At 35.8% G+C, this 23,121-nt stretch overlaps 1 pseudogene; it reads left to right on the top strand.

Moving 5' to 3' along the window:
• Window positions 1–999: 999 nt before the first annotated feature.
• LOC136131443 (telomere zinc finger-associated protein pseudogene) lies at window positions 1,000–20,248 on the top strand (annotated as a pseudogene).
• The last annotated feature ends 2,873 nt before the right edge of the window (window positions 20,249–23,121 follow it).

Below are 23,121 nucleotides of genomic sequence, written 5' to 3'. Positions count from 1 at the left end.
GGGGTGGGTTAAGAGGGCTGGGAGGGAGGGAGATGCAAGAGGGAAGAGATATGGGGATATATGTATGTGTATAGCTGATTCACTTTGTTATAAAGCAGAAACTAACACACCATTGTAAAGCAATTATACTAATAAAGATGTTAAATAAATAAATAAATAAAAATTTAAAAAATAAAGAGCCTGACAAAATAGTTGACAATGACAGTGTGTCCACTGCCAGCACATTCTAGAAGTTTTCAACATCCAAAGTAAAGAAATACCTTTCCAAACAGTACCTACGGGCTCAAGTAAGACAATAGATTACTATAAATAACATTACACTTCTGGAACATGATAAAGAAGACTGCCAAGAGTGAAATTCCTCTAAAACACACAACAGGAGGATTTGGAAATCGAAAGACTGAAGTTCTAATCGCTGCTTCACTTCTTGCAACACAAATTAAGTGATTTTTTTTTTTCTTATAACAAGAGTACTAACTCAGAGCCTCAGTATCTTGATCTGTAAAATGAGAATAATAACAATAAGTTTAGTATTTATTAGTTAGTGCAAGGTAGCATGAGTGAACACAGATGTGAATATAATCCAGAGATATACTAGTTTAATTTTCACACCAGAGTATCATTCACTTTTCTGAATTGTATGCAAACCTCATGTGCTCCCTTCCTAGATAAATAAGGGTGAGTTATGCACCTGAGTTTGGGAACCAGGAGAGAAAGAAAATCCTCACTTTCCTACAAAGATGCTCTTGGGATGTATCAGAAATGCCCCAGGTCAAGACAATGTTTCTGAGTCTATTAATTGCCTCAGTGCTTGGCCACAATAACTGATATCAAGATAGGAGTATGATATTTTGCAGTTACCCTCAAAGTGTTTCTATCCTGCATAATGTCAGAGCATTCTGAATACGCAGTTCCTGAAGAACTGTAACCGTAAATAAAAGCATGATGTGATAGAACCACTAGAAAACTCAGAAAGCATGATTGTACCGACTTAACAAGATGACAGCAACAGGACGTTGGAAGCTATCGTTGGAGGAAAAATATTCCGAGCAAGTAGGTTGTTTTTGGTTGCTTCTCCAACATTCATTTCCCCTTTATGTCTTCTTGATGAGGCTCTGAATTTCCAGAGGGCGTCCCCTGACTAGGCTAAATCATTCGACGTATGCCAAAACCCCTTAGCTGCAGTGTGGGTGTGGGGATGGTCACTTTAGCCATAAATACTTGTTCTACTTCAATCCAGTCAAAGGAAAACTCGAGATTTATTGTTGATAAAGGAAAGAAGTCCTCTCTTTTTCTGTGAAGGAGGAAGCCTTTAGGCCCTGAATTGACAGAAGTCATCTTGTTACCATGATAAAGAAGCTGGTTGAAAATGGAGGGCAAAGCTGAGATCCACAGAAAAGCCTCATTCATGAGCTTCTGCTCCTGGATATTTGTTCATGTGAACAAATCCCAGTTTGAGTTGCATTTGTCTATATCTTGCTACTGAAACCATCATAACGGATACACAAAAGTAATAAATCTGCCACCAAAATTTGACACTTTGTGATATCATGTAATGAAATCAGACTAATAATGATTAACTTAAGAATGGTATTATAAGCAAATGGTATTATAAGAATGGTATTATAAGCAAAACCTGTGAGGTAGAGAAAGATATTAAAAATTGGAAAGAAACAATATGCAAGTGTGTAGTAAGAGAAGAATAATGAGAACTTGCAGACAAAGTAAAAACTCAAAAGTGGCTGTGAACACATTGTAGCATTCATTATTCACAGTAGCCAAGAAGTGGTAGCAATCTGAATGTCCATTGTCAGATGAATGGATAAAGAAAATGTGGTATAAATACACAATAGAATATTATTCAGCCTTAATTTAAAAAGAAGAAAATCCTGCCAGATGCTCCAACACTGATGAACCCAGAGGGTATTATGCCAAGGGAAATAAGCTGGTCACAATAGGACAAATAGTGTAGGATTCCACCTGTGCAAGGTATCTAAAGCAGTCAAACTTATAAGTGGAATGGTGGCTGCCAAAGACTGGGGTAAGGGTGGGCAATTGTTGGTGAATGGGTGCAGAGTTTCAGTTTTATAAGATGAAAAACTCCTAAAGGTTTGTTGTACAACAGTGTGAACCCGGTTAACATTGAACTGTACACTTAAAAATGGTTAAGATGGTAAATTTCGTGTTCCTCATTTTTACCACAGTTTTTAAAAAATGGCTCTGGAGTGAGTGGAGAATGGAGATAGATTGCTCGGTAGGTATGGAGTTTTCTTTTGGGGGTGATAAAAAATGGTTTAGAACTAGGTAGAGGTGGTGTTGAAGGTACTGCATACAAATTTACTAAATGGTGAATGTGAATTTGTAATGGTAACTTTTATGTGAATTTCACATCAACAAAAAAATGAAGTAAAAAAGTGACTTTGAAATCTATGCAAAGCAGTAGCAAGGGTTTACGATGACCCAGTCAAAATTTAACTGCTTTAGATGTACTAAAATCATTTAATTATCACAAGCCTATAGAGTAGGTGTTATTATCATCTGTATTTTACAGAAGACAAATGAAAATATTTTCCAAGAACACAAACTTGTAGGTCACTCTACTGAGGACTGAAGTGAAGCTATCTTCAATACCACTTCTTGGGAAAGAAATAGAAATGAAGCTGGTCTCCAGAGGTGTTTCATTTACTGAAAGAATTCTTCTTCCAGGTTCAGTCCATGTGATTCCTAATTATAAATCACATGCTTATTAAAGCAGCTGGAATGAGTCTCTGCTCCTTGCAACCAAATGACCCTACCTAGAACTCAAATGGAGAGGGGATTAGAACAAGATGGGCCCTTGTGCTCAGAAGAAGAGCCTGAAATCAGGATCAGATTATCAGCAAAGTAAAGGTGATACTGAGTAAAAACAACAGAGGATGAAGAGAAGTGGGACCTGGAAAGACCCAGTTGGTCAGAATCAATTTATTTCTGATTGATGAGGAGAAAGTTGTAGTGGATTGAAATCAAGTTTAGTCAGATGGTTGAATCAGAATCTCAAAAATTTTAGATAGGACTCTCGCCACCTATATAGTCCCTGGAAAGTAAATTAATTTTGCTTTCAGCTGCACCTGCAAAAAGTGATCATGTTGTTCATAGAGGGATACTATAGCTTAGGCTATGCTATTTTCTGCAGTATTATTAGTTATGGGCTCATGATCCATCACCCTTTCTAAAATGTGAGGTCTTGGAGTTAGAATAGTTTGAGTCCAATTTGCCACTCACTAGTCAAACCATTTGAATATGTCCCTGAGTATCAGTTCTTCACATGTAAGATAGAGACGAAAATACGTTCTTTGACAAGCGTGGAGAAAGATAAAGCAGAAAATATGTAAATTAACTACCCAGTGCCTCATTGTTGATTCCAAGTGGTTCACTATTATGTTACTATAGTACCTATGATTATCGTTACATGTGTAAAATATCCAACCACATAGAAAAATTCCTAAAATAACAATCACTCTGTAAAAGCAAGTTCCGATTTTTCCCACATATTAATTAATTAGCTATGACTATATTTCCCACATTGTACATTTCATACACGTGGCACAATTATTTTGTAACTGAAAGTTTGTACCTCTTAATCTCCTTTCCCTATTTCTCTCCTCCCTTCATCCCCGCTCCCCCTGTGGCAACCATCTGCTTAGTTTCTTTATCTATGACTCTGTTCCTATTTAATTATGTTTCATTTCTTTTGGTTTTTAGATTCTACATATAAGTGAACTCATTCAGTATTTGTCTTTCTCTGTCTGACTTACTACACTTAGCATAATACCCTCCAGGTCTATCTATGTTTTGGCAAATGGCAATATTTCATTTTTTATGATATATATGTATATACCATATGTGTGTGTGTATATATATATATATATATATATATATATATATATATCATCTTCTTTATCCATTCATCTATTGATGGGCACTTAGGTTGCTTCCATATCTCTATATCTTAACTATTGTAAATAATGCTGTTGTGAACATTGGAGTGCATGTATCTTTTCTAATGAGTGTTTTCCTTTTCTTTGGAGAAAATCCAGGAGTGGAATTGCTAAATTGTATAGTAGTTCTATTTTTAAGTTTTTCAGGAATTTCCATACTGGCTGCACCAATCTACATTTTCAGCAATAGTGAATGAGAGTTCCCTTTTCTCCACATTCTTGCCAACTCTTGTTATTGTTTTGTCTTTTTGATAATAGCCTTTCTGACAAGAATGAAGTGATATCTCAATTATTATGGTTTTGATTTGCATCTTCCTAATTATTAGTAGCACTGAGCATTTTTTCATGTGCCTGCTACCCCTTGTATGTCTTCTTTGGAAAACTGTCTATTTGAGTCCTTTGCCCATTTTTAGTAATCAGGTTGTTTTTTCAATGCTGAGTTGTATGAGTTCTTTGTATACTTTGGATACTAACCCTTTACCAGATATACCATTTTCAAATATTTACCTTTACTTTTGAAAAATATTTTCACTATATAGATTTCTAGGGTGAGGGTGGTTCCTATCAGCATGTTGAAGATTTAATTCAACTTTCCTCTGGCTTCCATCACACCCATGAAAAAGTCAGCTGTCAGTTTCATGGTCGCTGCTTTGAAGGACAAGTGACTGTTTCTCCGTCTGCTTTTATTTTGTTAATCTTCGATTTTCAATGGTCTTAACAGTATGTACTTAGATGTAATTTTTACTGTATTCATATTTATTGAGTTTGTCAGTACTTCTTGAGGGTGTTTTAACTAATTTTTCCAATATTTTCTGGTATGAAGTATTCCACTATTTTCTAATATTAATGGTTCTTATATTAATTTTTCCCCACATTCCATGTCCTCTATTCCTGGACTTCATCAATATTAATGTTAGACCTTCTTTCTGAGTCTGACATTTACTCTGACACTTTTTCCCCAATGTGTATAATTTTTCTCTATGCAAATGTTCAAATATCTTCCATTGTCATAATATTTAGTTTTGTAATCCTATCATCTGCTGTATCTAATCTAATGTTAGACTCTGTTAATGAGTCATTTTGCCTAAAGATAAATATATATATAATAAAAGAATCTACATCTGTCTGCATTACATAGATGTCCATTTATATTTTCTGTTTTCCTCTTGGTTTTTGTCTTTACGATACTGTCTTTTGCCATGCTTTTTAACTTCTGATTGAATTTCAGATATTATGACTCTAAAATATTGTAGAGTTTCATATCATATTTTCAAATGTTATTTTCTATATCTGGGAAAAGCCTATCTTTCGTTTCACTGTACAGATAGAGCAGTGACTGATCATCTTAATCCAACCAGATTATGATAAATTAAAGGGGGTGAAGTTCTAGTAAGGTTTAATCTACCTCTGATTTATATTGCTTTCTAAGTTTTTGTTTTGTTTTTGTTTTTAACTAAGAATATGATGTACTCTGTGGGGTGCTTTCCCTACTAGGTAAAAATCCAAAGTCTTTGATTTTCTCTGCTCTTTCTCAGTAACTTCTCTTGGATTTTGTAATGGACTTCCAGTTTATTCAAATGCCTGGGCTTAGCAAATGCCCACAGGTTGTTAAGTGTTTCAGAAGCCATCTTTCACCTCCAAGTTTTTTCTCCCAGAATATTCTCGAGTTCTTTTGACCCCAGCAACCCTCCTTCAGGTATTTTTTTCTGTATTTTAGCTATATTTGATGTATTTTATTTTATTTATTGTATGCATTTTATTTATGTTTATCTATACTAGATGGGAATGCTCATCTGCTGTTAAGTACCATATCTTAATCAGAGCTGAAAATTCCCAAGGCAAAAATCATAAATACATTTGTAACTTAACAATATATAAAGTTAATTATTTTACTTAATCGTCTTCTGAAAATTCATGCTCTTTTCTAGCATTCTAATCCTGTTTTGAACATTTATCTATTCAACTGACATAATATTCTTACTGTTTTACACTGTCATTGTTTGTCTAGATTCAACTACATTTACAATATATCTGATGCATTACTGTTACATCTTGGACTTTACTTCTGGGAGTATTTTTATGTTTCTTATATGTAATTGGATAATAAACATAAATCATAACTAATTAAGCCTGATGTATAACTGCCTGAGTTTCTAGGTGCTACTCTGTTTAACTTTGAAATCTAAATGAAAAGTAGACAATTGTAAAAAAATATTAATGCACTAAGCTCCCAAAGATAGTTTTAGAACCAGGAAAGGGTCACATTCAAAATTATATACATTATTATTTGTTTATATCTTTTGTGTGAGAGCTTTGGTGTTACTCTGCAACTATGAGACTCCATGAAATTAAGTCTGGTTTCTTGTCATCTTTTCGTGAAACTAAAGCTAATGATGCTGGTCTTTAAAGTGCTGCCTAATCTATGTTAATATAATGCAGATTATTATGGAAGCTATAATAATCACAGGGAAATTGATAATGACTTGAATCAGTGCCTAGCTTGTTAATTGTAAAGCTTTTACTATAAAAGGAAATTATTTAACAACTGCACTTAACTAGTTATGAAGTTTTAATAGACATAGAGATTAATGGTTCTTAATCTCTATAGGATATAAAATTATTATGTTTATGGTAAAACTGTGATCTTCACATACTGATAATTTATATCCAGGTAAAGATTTGGAAATTCTAATGTTTCATTTTTTCCATGATTATATATTTAAATGATTTTATTGACAATAATATAGTGATAGAAGTTTTGTGACTAATAGAGCCAAATATTCAAATAGAGTGACAGTTGAACAACACAGGTTTGAACTGCTCAGGTCCACGTATACACAGATTTTTTTCAATAAATACATACTACAGTACTACATGATGCATGATTGGTTGACTCCATGGATGTGGAAGCTTGGAAACAGAGGGCCAACTGTAAAATTTTACATGGATTTTTTATTTCACAAGGGGTTGTCACCTCTAACCCTCGCCATTGTTCAAGAGTCAACTGTATTATCACCTCCTACAGATAAGACTTACTGAAAGAAACTGTATCTCAATTCTACCAGCTTAAACATTTTAGAATCCACTTTAATACAGAATAAATTTGATACTTTACTATTACATATAAAGCTTAAAATTTGAAGGCCCTCAGAACAAGCAATTCACTCACAAAACTCCCTTTTTAGTGTAATTTCCTGATATTAGGCCCTTTCAAGAAAATATATTTTAATAAAGAAAAGTAGATGAAGAAGTAAGAAACACTTATTGACTGGCTTTTGCTTGTTGTACAGTATACTAGTTGCTTTAAATATGCTAGCTGATTTAACACCTCCAATTTTATAAAATATACATTGCTATTTTTATGTTCAAGATGCAACAACTGCAACAAACAAAGTTTAGCACATTGCCACAAATCTCGAGGCTACTGAGTATGAAGCTTTAATTTGAAAAGCAAGTATGTCCAAATTTTCCCACCCAGTAGATATTAAATGTAAAAGTTACAGACCAATAGAAGGTGGAAAGTTTTAAAGGAGAAGAAGAGAATGAGTGCCTAAAAACAGCTTCATTATCTTCATGAACTTCTGGTGAGGCAGTGCTATAGATTCCCCCAAATCCAATGACCACTTGCTTAATTTTTCACATCTTCTCCTTCCATTTTATATATAGTCCATTTTATTGCTTAGAAGATTCCATTAGTAGTGACCTAAGAGAAGGAGGTGTAGAGAGAAAGAGAAGAAGAGAGAGAGAAAGAAACAGAAAGAGACAGAGACAGAGAGAAAGGATGTGCTTTGAGTATATTTGGTGGTGTTCACACGATTACAATATTTACCATCATCCAAATTAACACCAAGAATTAACTGCAGTCATTCTCAATGGCTTTGTATTCTGTAACTAGATGAGGTCCAATAGGTTGACACAGGAAGATAATAGAGAAAGCATGTCAGGCCACGGTAAAGATTATTGACTTTAATGGCAAGGAAACTTCTGGAGAAATGGCCAATTTGTATTTCCCTTTGTGAAACATTTTCTGATCTGTACAAGAGAAAAAAATAAGGGAAATAGACCTAACAAAGAAAAACTAAAAAGGAAAGAAAAAAAAAAGAATAGGAAATTAAAGAAAAAAGAAAAGAAAGAAAGCAAGGGAAAAGAAAGGAAAAAATTAAAGAGAAGAAAACTCCTCTAGTCCCAAGGCACTTTTATACCACTAGTGTGATCCAGATAAACAGCAAACTTTTCCCCTTACTCTGCTTTATAAGGAGATTTCTAGCTGAAACTATTGAGTTATTTGTGATAATAGAAGGAGAGTTGCCAAGTCAGGGGGAATTAAATTAGGCTATAAAATAATACAAAAGAAAGAGGAGAAAATATTACCAAGTTGGGACTAGTGTTTTGAGAGAGGAAAAGACTTGTTTTAGATGGAATTACAAAAACTGTAGGAGGACATCTGTAATATTTAGGACTTTGGGGAGACGAGCAAAGGTAAGTGGAATTTTAGGGGGTTTGCTCTGTGACATGTGATATAATTTCTTTTGCCACTTATTTGAGAAATTTTAGTGAAGATATAAATTACTTTTCAGTGCTTTGCAGACTTCAAATTGGTGACTCTTTTGAATATACGTTGATGCTGAAATTGGCTTCAGGACAGCTCAATAACTAGAGCAGTGGAATGGATGTTATGTTAGAATTAATTGTAGGTGTTTCCACTGATAGTGAACTCCTCAAGAATAAGTGTCATGAGCATTGATGCTTATTTTCCCAGTCCTTTCTCTTCTATACTATAGGTGACACCATTTCCTCTTGCAGGCGCAGGTATATCCATGTGTAGCCCCGACTATGACCTCAGTCAATAGAAATTTAAGAGCCTGCCGAAGGTTCCTTATTCATGTATGAGAGAAATGCACACAAGCATGTCATCTGTTCTTTATGTAGAATTTGCAGGTGCTTATGTAATTCACTGTCTTCCTCCTTGTACAGCTAATGACCCTTATATCAAGGTATTCTTCTGAGGAAGTAGTGAATCTGTTAGGTCCCAGTTTGTGTGAAACCATAAACTAGAAAACACATACAATAGCTACCACAAGAATACTTTTAGCAAGTAGAATATAAGATTTTAATTAAAACTCAGTGAATGTATAGATTAAATGAATTCTGGGGCATCTGTTCTATTCTTTAATTCCAACCTCTCAATTCTTAAAGAAATATACACTTCATTAATAATAAAACCACAGTTATTTCAAGACTGCAGTTAAATTATTGCTTGATAGAGCTTATTTCGTGGCAACTACACTAGTTGTTCATCTCTTTTATGGCTGTGTTCAATGAATAGTTTTATTAAAGTATTCCACTTGATCTAAGAGTCTTAGAACTTTAATTTTACCATGTAAGTGTGAGGTCCCTCTTTCAGTTCAAAAAGGTAAAGGAACACTATTTGGTGCTTATGGAAGGAAAAGAGTTTCACTCTATATACCTAGAGAATTATTCTTCCTAAGCCTAGACAGCCACCCCTGTGCCCATAGCTTGTCATCCTCACTTGTCAAAGTGGTGAATGCTTTCTCCTATGTATTGATACTTCTTAATCTTCATATAGGACATGTATATAATGGGATGATTCTAGTAGCAGCAGCTAACACATTCTGCATGCTTCCTGGTAACCCACAGTAGTTAGTAAAGAAAGAATCTAGAATGATTCATTCTTCCTCATGTATGGATTTATTCAAAGCGAAACTGAAAACACTGTCTTCTCTGACTACACATAATACATCTGTTTCACTATGGTAGCAGTTATACTACAGGATAAGGAAGAAAGTTCTTATCAGTGTTTAAAAATGTGCTTTTAAATAGTTGACTTTGGTGCACCAACAGAAAGCCAAGAATAAGATAACCAAAATACCAAAATCTTTTATTCTCGTGTATAATGTTATGCCATTCAAAACATACTCTCGGGCTTCCCTGGTGGCACAGTGGTTGAGAGTCCGCCTGCTGATGCAGGGGACACGGGTTCGTGCCCCGGTCTGGGAGGATCCCACATGCCGCAGAGCGGCTCGGTCCGTGAGCCATGGCCGCTGAGCCTGTGCGTCCGGAGCCTGTGCTCCGCAACGGGAGAGGCCACAACAGTGAGAGGCCCGCATACCGCAAAAAAAAAAAAAACATACTCTCATCAGTTCACTTCTAAAAACTCAGAACTCCCCCAAGATATAGGAAAAACACTTATAAAAGTGAGTGGCTTTTCCAAGATGAAAACTTTCTAGAGATCAGCTGTACAACGTTGTGTGTAGAGTTAACAACACTGCACTATACACTTAAAAGTTTGTTAAAAGATAGATCATATGTTATGCATGTTTAACCACAATAAAAACAGTGAGTGACTTGTCCACAATATCATATATTAGTGATAAAATTAGAATCTAGTACCCTGCTTCTTGGAAATACTTACCTTCTTCTCTCTCTCTCCCATTTTCCCTCCCTCTCTCTTTTCTTTTCTACCCCCTACCCTCCTTAAAATGTATTTTTAAAAAATTTAAATATATAGCTGCAAAAGTAAGAAAGTGTCATGTGGGAAATTACCTTCACACAAAGGTAGCTTCCAAGCACCCTACCAGACAAGTTTCACAGAGATCAGGAAAAGGAAAAAATCATGGAAAATTGAATTCCTTTAGTCAATTTAAAGCACACAGCACAAAGCAAAGTAAAAAAGATGGGTGAGTTAATGGGCTTAGGATATCATGCAATTAAATTGAAAGGACACTTCTTGATTCCGGGGGATTTTAATATTCATATGTCTTTCTGCTATATAAGCCTTCCCCACTGATGGTTTGGATGCAAGGATAAAAAGTGAGGTTTGAGTGTTTCTTAGGTGGAGGATTCGTGGGGCCATGATGGGAGTCATCAAACTTTGGCTAAATTAAGACTAAAGGAATACTAAATGTCTCATATATATTTCGTATGTCATGGAATACCTAATGTCCCAAGTACCTCGTGAATATTAGGTAGGTATCTCTGCACTCTTCCATCCCTTTCTGTATTCACACATATATGACCTACTTTGTCTTTCTAAAATGCATCACAGTTTACTAATTTACCTCTGCTTACCATGTAAATTATTCCATTCACTTTCCCTTCTTCCATAACAGAACTGAATATTTTCACACATAGAAAATGCACTTTACAATAAGAAAAATCCCCTGGGGACTAAATGCAGGAGATGCTGAGAAACCAAAGAAAGAATGGATAAGCAAATGTGCTATCATACAGTGCTGGAGATGGTGTAAGTTTGAAGACTTTTCAAGAAAATAATTTGGCAATATGTATCAAAAGTCTTAAAACAATGCATAACATTTGACATTTTCCTATTCTAGATTGTTATCTAATTTATATAATGATTCTATGGAAAAATAAAGGCATGATAATACATATGACAGCATTATTTATTATAACAAAATTGAAAAAACATAAAGTGTATCTATAGAGCCTTGATTAAATAAGTGTTACACTCATAAAATAAGGTAATGAAATTTAAGATGATTATGTGAAAAAAAATATTGTCACATAGATGGTTAAAATCAGATAAAATGTAACTTTATAATTTTCTTTGTGGAATTTTTTAATGTATAAAACTGAAATGATAAACAATATTATGCTAAAGACACAGCATCTATAAAATCAGCAATATGTATTAATTAGATAATTAATGAAAACTTTAAAATTTCTTATTTTTCCCATTAAATGAAAACAATTTTTTAAATGATTCCTGAAATAGTATTTCATAACAAAAAGACACAAATATTATTTCACAAGACTGAGGTGTATGTGTCTCTGTATGTCTTGAAGGAATTGTATTAAAGGGGGCATAATATCCCTATGTATTATTTCTACACTCCCCTCCAAGTTCACGAGAAATTTCAAACTTCCAAGTTGTACATTTAATCCTTAAAATACCCAAATAAATAATAAAAGAGTACACTGGGGGGGGGGGGGTAAGAACTCTTACCAAAAGTCAACTTGGACTAGGCTTTGAAGTAAATATGATCGATTAAAAGAAAAAAATTAGAAACAATGATTAAAGTGGAGCTAATAATTCTGACCCAAGTCAATATTGGGTTTGGAAAACAATGGGTGTTAAAATAGAAAGAAGGAAGGAAAGGAGGGAGGGAGGGAGGAAGGAACTTTCTTTAGGGTATTAACTATATCTTAATTATTGTATGTAACCACTCCAAAACATATCATTTAAACTTCAAAAACAATTTGCATACATTTACTTTTTGTAATCAAATGGAATATAACTATGCATAATGGTACAAAGAAATCAGAATTTATTTCTCCTTTTCACATAAAAATGTAACTGAAATAATTTAAACTTTTTAAAAAAATTATAGAAATTCAAAGCAACCTACTAATTTTGGTATGGTTTTGACTATTCTAAATTTGAAAATTTATATAAAATCATAGGGTGTATAACTTTTGTGGAACTGGCCAAAATGAAAAAAAAAAGGAATATACATATATTTTCTTGTCCTACACCTCTCTAAATTTAGTAATAAAGTAACAGTTATGTCAGAAAAAAGTGAATAATAGAGTTATTTAAAATGTTATTTTGTGATTTTAATTTGATATTATTTTTTAATAAAACACTAAATCTATGCATTGTCACACACAAAGATGAAGAAAATCAGATTTTTAGTACATAGGCTCTTGATACATAATGACAAATAGACTATGTGAAGTTGAATCAATGTGTACACTACCAGCAGGGTATGGAAATGCCAACCTCACTGTACTTGTTTTGGCATTGAACATTATCTTCATCTTAACATTTGTCAATATGATAGGCCAAACAGTATTTTCAGTTTCGTATTTTAATTTCTCTGGTTAAGAGGAACTTGAATGATTTTTGATCTATTCGTTGGCTATTTGTATTTTCTTCTTTGTGACCCTTACTCATTTTATATGGCATTGCTGCTGTTTTTATTTTCTTTTGATTTATGAGACAACATTAAGTATTGAAGACATGATATTTATCACCTAAAAATTAAAGAAATAATCTCTGGAAGTTCACTGGTTTTATTTGTTTCTTACCACAAATAAAATATTTAAATTTTTATGACATCCCTACTCATCATTAACTGAATTTTTTTTTGCAGCTCTTGACTTTTATATTTTGTTTTTAATACATATAATGTGTGAGAAAGAATACTTTCTGATCAGATCCTGTACAAAGGCAGATCTATTATAGTGTCTTTTGTTATAATTTTCATTATTTCTAAGGATATATATAATAAACCTTAAATTAGAAGAGTGTTTTACAGTTACATTGTGAGATGCTTCAACAACTAAAGTATATTTACATGGCAACTTCAATGCTTCTGTAAATAATGGTCAATTTATCTATCCCTTTACTAAGGGATACTCAATTATCCAAAATGATCCAGTGCATTTTGAAAATCCCCCCCAAAACATTAATAAATGCAGAGAATAGAGTGGAGCATTTTAATATCAAGCCGTTCTACAAGACGGGCATTTTCTATCACAGGGACTAGGTTATCAGTGCCAACTTAAATTTTCTGCATCTACTTTATACAAAATATAATTCCCTACTTGAATAATTCTGAAATTTCATTCCCTTCAATAAATGATTTTTGCATACTTATTATATTCTTAGACCATACATGTAAATGTCCTACACCGTTATGGCTTCATAGTATTATTAATGGACAAAAATACATCTATCAAAGATTAATTTTTTCCATACATACATGTATAAAAATCTGAATATATCCACTTAGAAACAGCATAATGAACTAGAAATATTTCATGTGTTAAGAGATAGTTATAAAATAGCCCAAGTGGTATGAAGGAAAGAATTAACCACTAATACTATAGGGAATGAAAAAAGAAAAAGGAGCATATCTGGCTAGAGTATGCTGGAAATGTTTATGGAAGAATAGGAAATTGAGTGGCATTATTAGGCACTGAGATTACTCTTCTAATAAGAGACATAATTGATCCTGAGAATATTCTCATCATTAATTTTAAGAAAATAATATTGGCAAGTTCATATCAGGTTACCAAACTGAAATAAGGCTTAAGCCACAATTTGAAATTATTATCATAAAAATGCCACTCTCCGAAAAAAAATGTTCACAAAAATAAATAACCACAGATTAGATTCATCATATACAGACGTCTTCCCAGAGATGTATACTTAAGAGATCATTTCTGGGCAGCATGAGACAAAGGGGGCTGCCTAATCTTCATTATGATTTCTCAGTGTTTCTCTAAAAATGAAGATATTACAGAGTCTTTCAAGAAGCACTATAAGTTATGGTAAGTTTTCATAGCAACTTAAAAATACTGAAGAATAAAAGATGAAATTTCCACTGAAATGACCATTCAAACCCATTTAGAAATTTTATCCTTATATGGAATAAAAATTTGGATGCAGAAGATACTTGGGAAAGCCAGACTAGACAAGTGATCTTTAAGTGATTTTTCCTACCTGTTTGTACTCATTGTGAGGACTGGAACCATGATTAAAATTGTAGGCTTCATGAAAGTAAATATGTTTATGTCATATAAGTATCACAATAATATTATAGACCCTCCAGGTTCCAGGTTAACACTCTCAGCCGGTTTTCTTCCTGCCTTTTAAAATTCTCATCTCTCAGCCTCCTTAGAGAAGGGCGGTCGTATGTCCTGGCTGGTCTGAGTCAGAACCCGTTTATGCCCATCACCTCTTATTACTGCAATTATTACTAGTGTCTCTTTCACTCTTGAGTGACCTCTTTTGAAAAATAAATTATGTGTTAATAGTCTTAGTTATTTCCTCCTCTGCCTGTTATTCCTCTCAAGGTTTCTGTACTAGGCCTGCTTTTCTTCTCCCTATATTCAAGTCTCCAGACATTAATGTCCATTTATGACTTTGAATTTCTTCTATGCACATCTGACTCTTCAAACTGTAACACACACACTTATATCCTGAACTCAAAAATGTTATACTCATCTCCTACTGGACATGCTACATGGATGTTCCAGAGACACCGTAAACCCAATATGTAAAAATGGATGTATTCTCTTTCCTCTCTAACCCACTCCTATTATATTCATTTGTGCCAGTGTGAAGCATCATAACCCACCTCAAATCCCAGGCATCATCTCCATCCTATCTCTTTTGTCCTATAAGCAACCATCAGTCCTATCAACTCTACCTTCTATGTAGCTCCCTATTCTGATGCTTCATTTGTTAGACAGAATAACATAGCTGTTAAGAATATGGTAGCTGAGTCAGAGAGATGTGGATCGGAACCCTTGTCTTACCATTTACTAATTATATAAAGTACTTAATTACCCTGAGTTCAGGTTTTCTGTTTTGTTTGTATAAGGATAATAATAGTTCCCATGTACCTCATAGGGTACTTTTAAAATATAGGTGAGAAATTCTTGTAAAGCGCTTTTCCTGGTGCATAATTGTTCAGCAAATGTTAGCTTTGACTTTTACTATTGTTAATTGTTATTAGTGCAAGTCACTACCACCTCATGGTTAGATCATGGCAACCACCTCCCAACTCTGGTTTCCCTGATTCCATTCTTTCCTTCACGTTGCCTTTCTTTATGTTGCAGGTAGAATCATATTTTTAAAGCACAAATGTGTGCACATTACTCCCTTGCCCCATGGGTACCCGTTAGTTTCAGCGTAAATCCCAAACCCCTAATCACCATGCCTAACCCATTCCTGATCTGTCTCCTGCTTATCATGCCAGATTTTTCCTTGCATTCTTCTTTGACAAAAAGGTTTAAAAGCTTGAGTGTGCCAAGAATTACTAAAAAGTATATTCAGACTGATTCTTATCATATACCCACAGATTTTCATTTAGTAAACCCAGGGTGGGGCTCAGAACTTTGCATTTTAAATTAACTTTACCTCCTGCACCTCCTTAGGCCGTCCCCACCCCACCCAACGCCAAGAGATTCTGACGAGGGAACACAACTTCAGAAACTTTGGCTTGTATTGTATTATACTCCAAAGGCGTTTTCCAGCATTTTTTGCCTAACTGCCTCTTTTTTTTTTTTTTTAACTCACCTCAGAAGTCACTTTTTCAAGGAAGCAGTAAAATGTTGAGCTTCTTTTATTTTAATTCTTCGGAGAAAAGCAGACTTCTGATATTAATTTGATCTCTTATACATGTTTTCCTATTGAGAAGATAACTCATTGTGTAGTTGAAAGTTACTACATTTCCTCATTTTACATTAATACTTTGTCATCTTAGTGCACGTGTCTCTCATGACTTTGGTCAGCATGAATAAAACGTTCCTGAAATCTGAACTCTACCAGGCAAAGCAGTAAAACTGAGATCATTAATATTTAGAAATGAAGAGTAGATCCTGAAATAGAATACATCTTGTGAGGTATCACCTAAAAACAAAACAAAATTACACGCATCTGTCTTAGGTTTGGCTTATTTTCAACAACATCTGGGATGAAACATAACTGTTGTCTCTCTGCACCCAGTGGCTTTGTACCTTTTGTCCTAACGGTGGCATTTCTATTTACTGAAATACTCAGCCATTTCATTTAAGACATAAAATTTAAGAGAATTAATATTATTTATTGTTATTTTTCCCCTTTTACAACGAGAGTCATCCCTTGCATGCTCTTGATTTTATTTAAATTTTCCCTCGGGTCATAAGTAATTTAATAGCTAGGGGTGTGTGTGTGTGTGTGTGTGTGTGTGTGTGTGTGTGTGTGTGTGTTAGAGAGAGAGAGGGAGATAGAGCGAGAGAGAGAGAGAGAACTTGTATCTGTGTGATTTATTTTTTAAAACTCTTCCCAGTAAAATCAGTAAGATTTTGCCTTTTATTCTCCCAGCATTTGACAGATATAGACATAGAGATAAGAATCATGATAGGCTGTTGAATAGTTTATCTGTTTGTAGTTTAACTTCAAATATATGACTCTAAATTTCAGAATAGATATATCACTTGGTGTAGTTCAGATAATTGATTCATAAGTCAGCTGCATCAGGCAGGTTTTGATGGTATCTTTATAAATAGGCCGGAGCTTTCAAATGCCTGATTGTATCTCTCATGCTGACATGAAAGGCACTTAGAGGTTGGAATATGCTAGCAGTACAACTTGTATTCTAGATACAGTTCATGAGGCCTATTAGCGTCCTATGGTACAAGTGACAAAATATCACTGAATGTAATAAATTGAATGATAATCCCAGAAATGCTTTTCTAATTGTGTTTTAGAGGAGCAGTGTGAGTTATGACTTTTACATTAGATGTTTAGAAATAAAAACACAAGCCATTTTAATACATTTAAAACATAAACCAGCATGATAATAAAATAAGAGGATTAAAAATTCCAGAGACATATCCACCAGCGCCTACTGCTAAGATGGTTTCTCATCCATATGTGAGTCAGATGGAGCCTGCTTTTACAAAGTGCATTCACTCAATCTGTCTTCATAATTCCAGATGTATGCACACACACCTTTTATCCTAAAATTAGGTAAAGGATTAGGAATTTGTGTAGTGAGATATTTGTCAGACAACAGTAAACATACAAGATTCTGAGCTAGAAACAATATATTAGACAAAGTTATCTGTTTAATTCTAACCAGATCCCCTATACACTTTGTGAATTTCTTTGGGGCCAAGTATTCTATAACATACATTATACATTGTCTCCTCCCTGACTGCTGTCCTAACCTGACTTTCTGGTCAGTTCTCATGTACATAGAGGATTTTTTTTTTTTTTTTCTGGATAGGCTTGAAATACTTCATTCTAAGTACTGTTTCCCCACTCCATTCTGTACCACAAAAATAAGCACAGAACCCTATAATCCTAGAAGATAGCTATATCCATTTGAAGAAAATCAGAATAGAACACCCCAAAATATGCCACTTTGGCATATTGAGTATTTTGACTTCAAGGCACTTAAACAGCAGGTGAAAGAAAGACTCTTACCCTCTTTTTTCTTCCAAAAAGTTCCTCAGCAAATATCAAAAAGTGCACAACAGGAAACACACTGGGGAGAAAACTTTCTAGCGCCCCAAGTTTGGAATGTGTTATCTTCCAAAGGAGAATATCTTGAAGCATGAAGCCCAGAGTTGTCTGAACCAATCCTAACAAGTCTTCACGTGTGGGAAGTGCCTGGAGACCTTCTGCTGGAGGATGGAGCTGCCAGTACACTTGGCATCCCACACGGGGGAGATGCCCTTCAAGTGTTGTGCCTGCTCGCAGCAGCCCATGAAGAAGAAGTTCATGCAGAGCAAAGGGACCAAGCTGCATGGAGCTCCCAAGCTCCATACCAGTCCCACCCGGGGCCAAGTTCTTTTTGCCCCAAAGGGAACTGCAGCTGCACCAGGCTTTTAAGCACTGCGGGGAGCTGTTTGCATGCAAGGAGTTCTGCTGTGTGCAGCAAGAATGGCCTGTAGATGCACACCAAGGCCAAACACAGGAATTAGAGGGCATGTGTCTGCAAGTTCTGCAGCCACGCCTTTACCCAGAAGGCAGGTCTCAACCTGCACCTGAGCAGGCACGCGAGCCAGAAGCCCTTCCAGTGCCACCTCTGTGGCTGCACCTTCTGCACCCAGGCTGGCCTGGAGAAGCACAACCTCACCACACCAGTAAGAGGCCTGCAGCTGTGAGTTCAGCACCCAGAAAGGCCCCTGCTGAGAAGCACCGGACTGTTACCAAATGCGAGGCCCTGTGCCTGATGCACAGTGAGGCCAAACACCACCAGAACTTCGGAGTTTGGAACATAGAAATGTTTATTGCAGGGTTATGCAGGAGAAGGGTGGCTCATGCCTTAAAAACCCCGAACTCCCCAAAAGCTTTCAGCAAAGCCCTTTTATAGGAAAGGTGAGGGAGGGGCGTGGCTAGTTGATGCACACTTCTCGGTGTCAGAGCCTTTGTTCTTGAGGTCAGGTCACCGTCAGGTCATGATGTTCTTGTAAACCTCCACCGAAACAAATGTTACTCTCTGTTCTGAAAAGAAAGGGCAAGGTCCCAAGGCTCAACTTTCACCCTCTGAGGTCCAGGCCCTGGTTAAGTGGGAGGGGAGTGGCCTGTGCAGGCTGGCCGCCCTGCCGGGGAGCACTCATCCAGCACCCAGTCTGGCTCCTCCCACCAGTGCCCAGGCTGAAGAGGCAGATCTCAGCTGACGGCGCCTCAGAGCCAGGTGCCCAGACCCTCCCCAGCTGTCATCACCGAGGGAGCCAGGTGCCAAGACCCAGCCGGCCCTCAGGCTTTTCATTTAAACTGGAGAGAATCATTTGTATAGGATCAATAGGAATACAGGTTGTAGCAAATACCCATCAGGTGAATTCCCAGCTCACAGCAATTGCCCTTCTTTGAGAATAGCCCCAACACAGAGGCGGACCTGAAGTAATGATGTGCCAGGTCCTTGCAACTTAACCCTGACCTCTGGCCAGCTCCTAGGGGTAGACAACTGATCTAAGCTGGACCAAGTTTTGCAGCTTGAACAGAGAGGCTGAAGCTGGCTGAAGCTGTTACCTTAATGGCAGCATCCATATACTCCAGTTGCTGAGGCCTCTGTGGACTGCGGCCCATGGAGACGGCTGCCGCCCTTAGTTCGCAGAGATAGGGATGGGGGAGAGGTTCGCTGCTACTTCAAGGCCAGCAGGAGGCCCTGGTGAGGGCTCTGGAGCTCTGCGGGACACTGCTCTTAGCCTGTCTCTGGCCCCCAAGCTCACCTGCCGGCCTGGAGGCCAGAGGGCCTGGAAGGCCCTGGGGAGAAAGCCAGAATCCACCTCCAGCCACATTCAATGCACCAAGACCACTGTTGCCTGAGCAGGACATCTGACCCCCATGCTGATTGTTGAGCAATAATGGTTACTCGCTAATGGCTGCGTGCCCACTCTGCCCTATTACATGACTGGCCGCCACCAGGAGGGTGCCACCAGGAGGGTCCCACTTCTGCCGGATCTGTGGGAAGACCTTTAAAGTGATGTCCCAACTGTGTGGGCACGTCAGACAGCACAAGGGAGTGAGGAAGTTCAACTGCACCGAGCGTGGCTCCAAGTTCACCCAGTAGGCCCACCTATGACCTGTGCAGAACTGCAATCCACCAAAGCACAAGGTGGACCCTGGTCATTGAAAACCAAACAATGGTGGTTGGGCTCAGCTGAGATGGTGAAGTCCCTGGCCCAGGGCGGCCTGGTCAGCGTCTGTGTGCAGAGGAGAGCCGGGGGTCCTGCACCCCTCATTCATCCTCACGGCTGCCATCTCTGAGAAAGGTGACACGTAGCTTCCCTGCCCACCACAGCCCACTTGGCCCTGGCCCCCAATAAGCCACAGGGCTTTGGACTCTAAAAAAAAAAACTGCTTTTTTTTTTTTTGAATGCTTTACTCCCGACCACCTTCATGTTTTGCTCAAAAGATCTTCTCAAGAAGTCCATACCTAACTCCCATTTAAAATAGCCACCCTGCTTTCGCCCACTCCTGAGACATGTGTGTCCTTCTTGGCTGCCTAGTTTTCCTCTGCAGTCCTTGTGCACTCAACATTATTTAACATCCTGTATCATTTACATACTTTCTTTATCATTGTCTCTTCCCATTAAACTATAGGCTTTATGAAGGTACGGCATTTAATATATTTTGTTTGCTGCTGTATCTCCAAAGCTTAGAACAAAGCCTGACCTATAAGAGATTATCGATAAACATTAATTGTTTTATTTGTTTTTTAAAAGAATATACGTGTTTTATGTCTGTAAGTGCAAAGATAAGAATGAAAGAAATACACCAAACTAATAATATTGACTACTCTGGGAGTGATCATTTGAGAATGGTATAAGAGAACTCTCAGCATTTTTGTTCTTTATACTTTTATATTATTTTAAGCACTTTCTTCTTATTAATAGCATGTATTTCTATCACCAAAGAATATTATAATAAAACTAACCGTTAAAAAAAATAGCGCAGTGCCTGCTATATAATATGCACTCAAACATCTTTTTCAATAAGCATGTTATGGGCTCCAATTATATGCCAGACACTGTGGTAAGACCTGGGGTAGATGGTAGTGAAAATGAATCGCAAGAACTCCACTTTCTTGGAGCTTGAAGTAATGTAATATGGGTCTGTTCATTGCCTAAAGATTGCATGTACTTTCTATTGTCTATAAAGGTATATTTATATTTGTGAAAATACGGCAAACGGATTTCCAGATTGCTTGGAAAGGAGCACAAGGGCAGTTTCCAGAATGATGGAAATGTTCTGCATCATGCTTTGACAGCAGTTACACAGGTGAATACATATGTTAAAATTCACTGAACTGTGCACATAAAATATGTGCATTTTATTGTATGTAAATTGTCTTAATCAAAAATGCAAAAGTGTATATATTTTGTTTTCTAGATTATAACACCTGGTCTTGTAGGAAATTAATGAGAGGTAATCCATCTTTAAAATAGAAAATTAATAAATATGATTAATAAGATTTGGGATTAGATTTAGATTGACAAATAAAAATTAGATATTAGTAATAAACTAATAAAATTAGTAATAAACTGAGTAGAGTTTTAGGACCCATATAAAAATTTTACTGTGCAAATCAGCCCAACAGACTCTTTCAATATTTGTAAATATGAAGTAATCTTTAGTTGTCCTTTGATTACAAAATTAATCAATGTTTATTTACAGAAAATTTGGAATCACAGATAGAAAATTATCCAAGGGCTAATAATCATTTGGCATATGCTATGGCAATCATTTTTTCAAAAATACGTTTGTACATGAATGAAATTATACTTACCTATACTTTTGTATCTGGCTTTCATATTTACTATCAAAACATAGGCATCACCCCCCAAATTAAAAAACATTTGTAGATATGATTTTAAATGTGTGTCTGTTTTTCAGTGGTATTGAGGGAGTGTGGTGCGGTAGAGAAAACAGTATAGAGACCCAGCTACATTCCTTTCCGAATCCCAGCTCAGCCAATAGCTAGCCTTTGACTAGATTAATCTTTTTGTCTGTGTTGAGGTGTGAAAATGATATAACTAAGTTAGGCAAAATGAGATAACAATATCTTCTTTGCAGGGCACCTTTATATATTTATATAAAATATATTTAAACCATCTAGCACTGTGCTATGTACCTAGCATGTACTCAGTGATTATACAGTTCACATATACCACAATTATTTTAACCACACTTTTAGACAATGTTATTGTTTAAAATTTTCTCTGTTTTAACAAAGTGTACCTGAACTAGTCTGTTTTTCGGATTAACCATAGCCTAGATCTCAAGACTTGTCAGTATAGGGTCACTGATGATAAATAACATCACATATATCATTCTACGCATATAATCAGTCTTATCACAATTTTTTATACTATAGCCTTCTAGTTCTTAAACTCTTAATTTTAATATTCTCTGTTTATTGGAATTGAAACTTTGATAATCTTTCAGTAATACTAATTGAGTATATTTTTCAGAGCACTTGCATATTTGAAATTCTTTGTCTTCATATTTCAACCAGAATTTTTGTCTTTATAACTAGAATTTTTCAAAAGTTCCCCTCAAAACTCTTTAGACGTTTCACTTTTCTTAACTAATTTATGTAGCTTCAAAGAAACTTAAGCCGTATTAAATTTTTCCATTTACCTGCTTTTTCTTTCTGGGAGACCAGACTATGTAATTTTTTTTTTTTTTTCCTGAAACACGCTGAATCCTATTTGAGACTTACAATTTTACCTATCTCCTTGCATTACGAAGGCAGGGACTGTTGTTTCTACTATAGATTTCTGAGTTTATTATAATTATTTTAAGTTAGATTCTAATCTTCAGGCCTATAATATTTATTTATATTGTATTATGATATGTTTTAATATATTCATTCCTTTGTCCTTATTTGGATTCTTAAAAATCTCCTCTTGTTTTACATCAGTGTCACTTAACTGATCTTCTGTAATGCCAATGCAACTCTTCGTTGCCTAAAATGCATATTTTAAAGTCTGTTCTAGACTTTCTATTTATTCTTCATTTTAAAAATTACTTTAGGGTATATACTTTCCCATTTCAGATTAATATTTCTATGTTCTTGTCTTGAGTAATATTTTCAAAAATCCATTATTATTAATGTGTACTATGGTGGCGGGGCATTTATGTTTGTTGATC

The sequence above is a fragment of the Phocoena phocoena genome, chromosome 11 (genome assembly GCF_963924675.1).
Source record: "Phocoena phocoena chromosome 11, mPhoPho1.1, whole genome shotgun sequence".
NCBI classification, from domain to species: Eukaryota; Metazoa; Chordata; class Mammalia; order Artiodactyla; family Phocoenidae; genus Phocoena; species Phocoena phocoena.
This window is presented reverse-complemented; position numbering and strand designations above follow the sequence as displayed.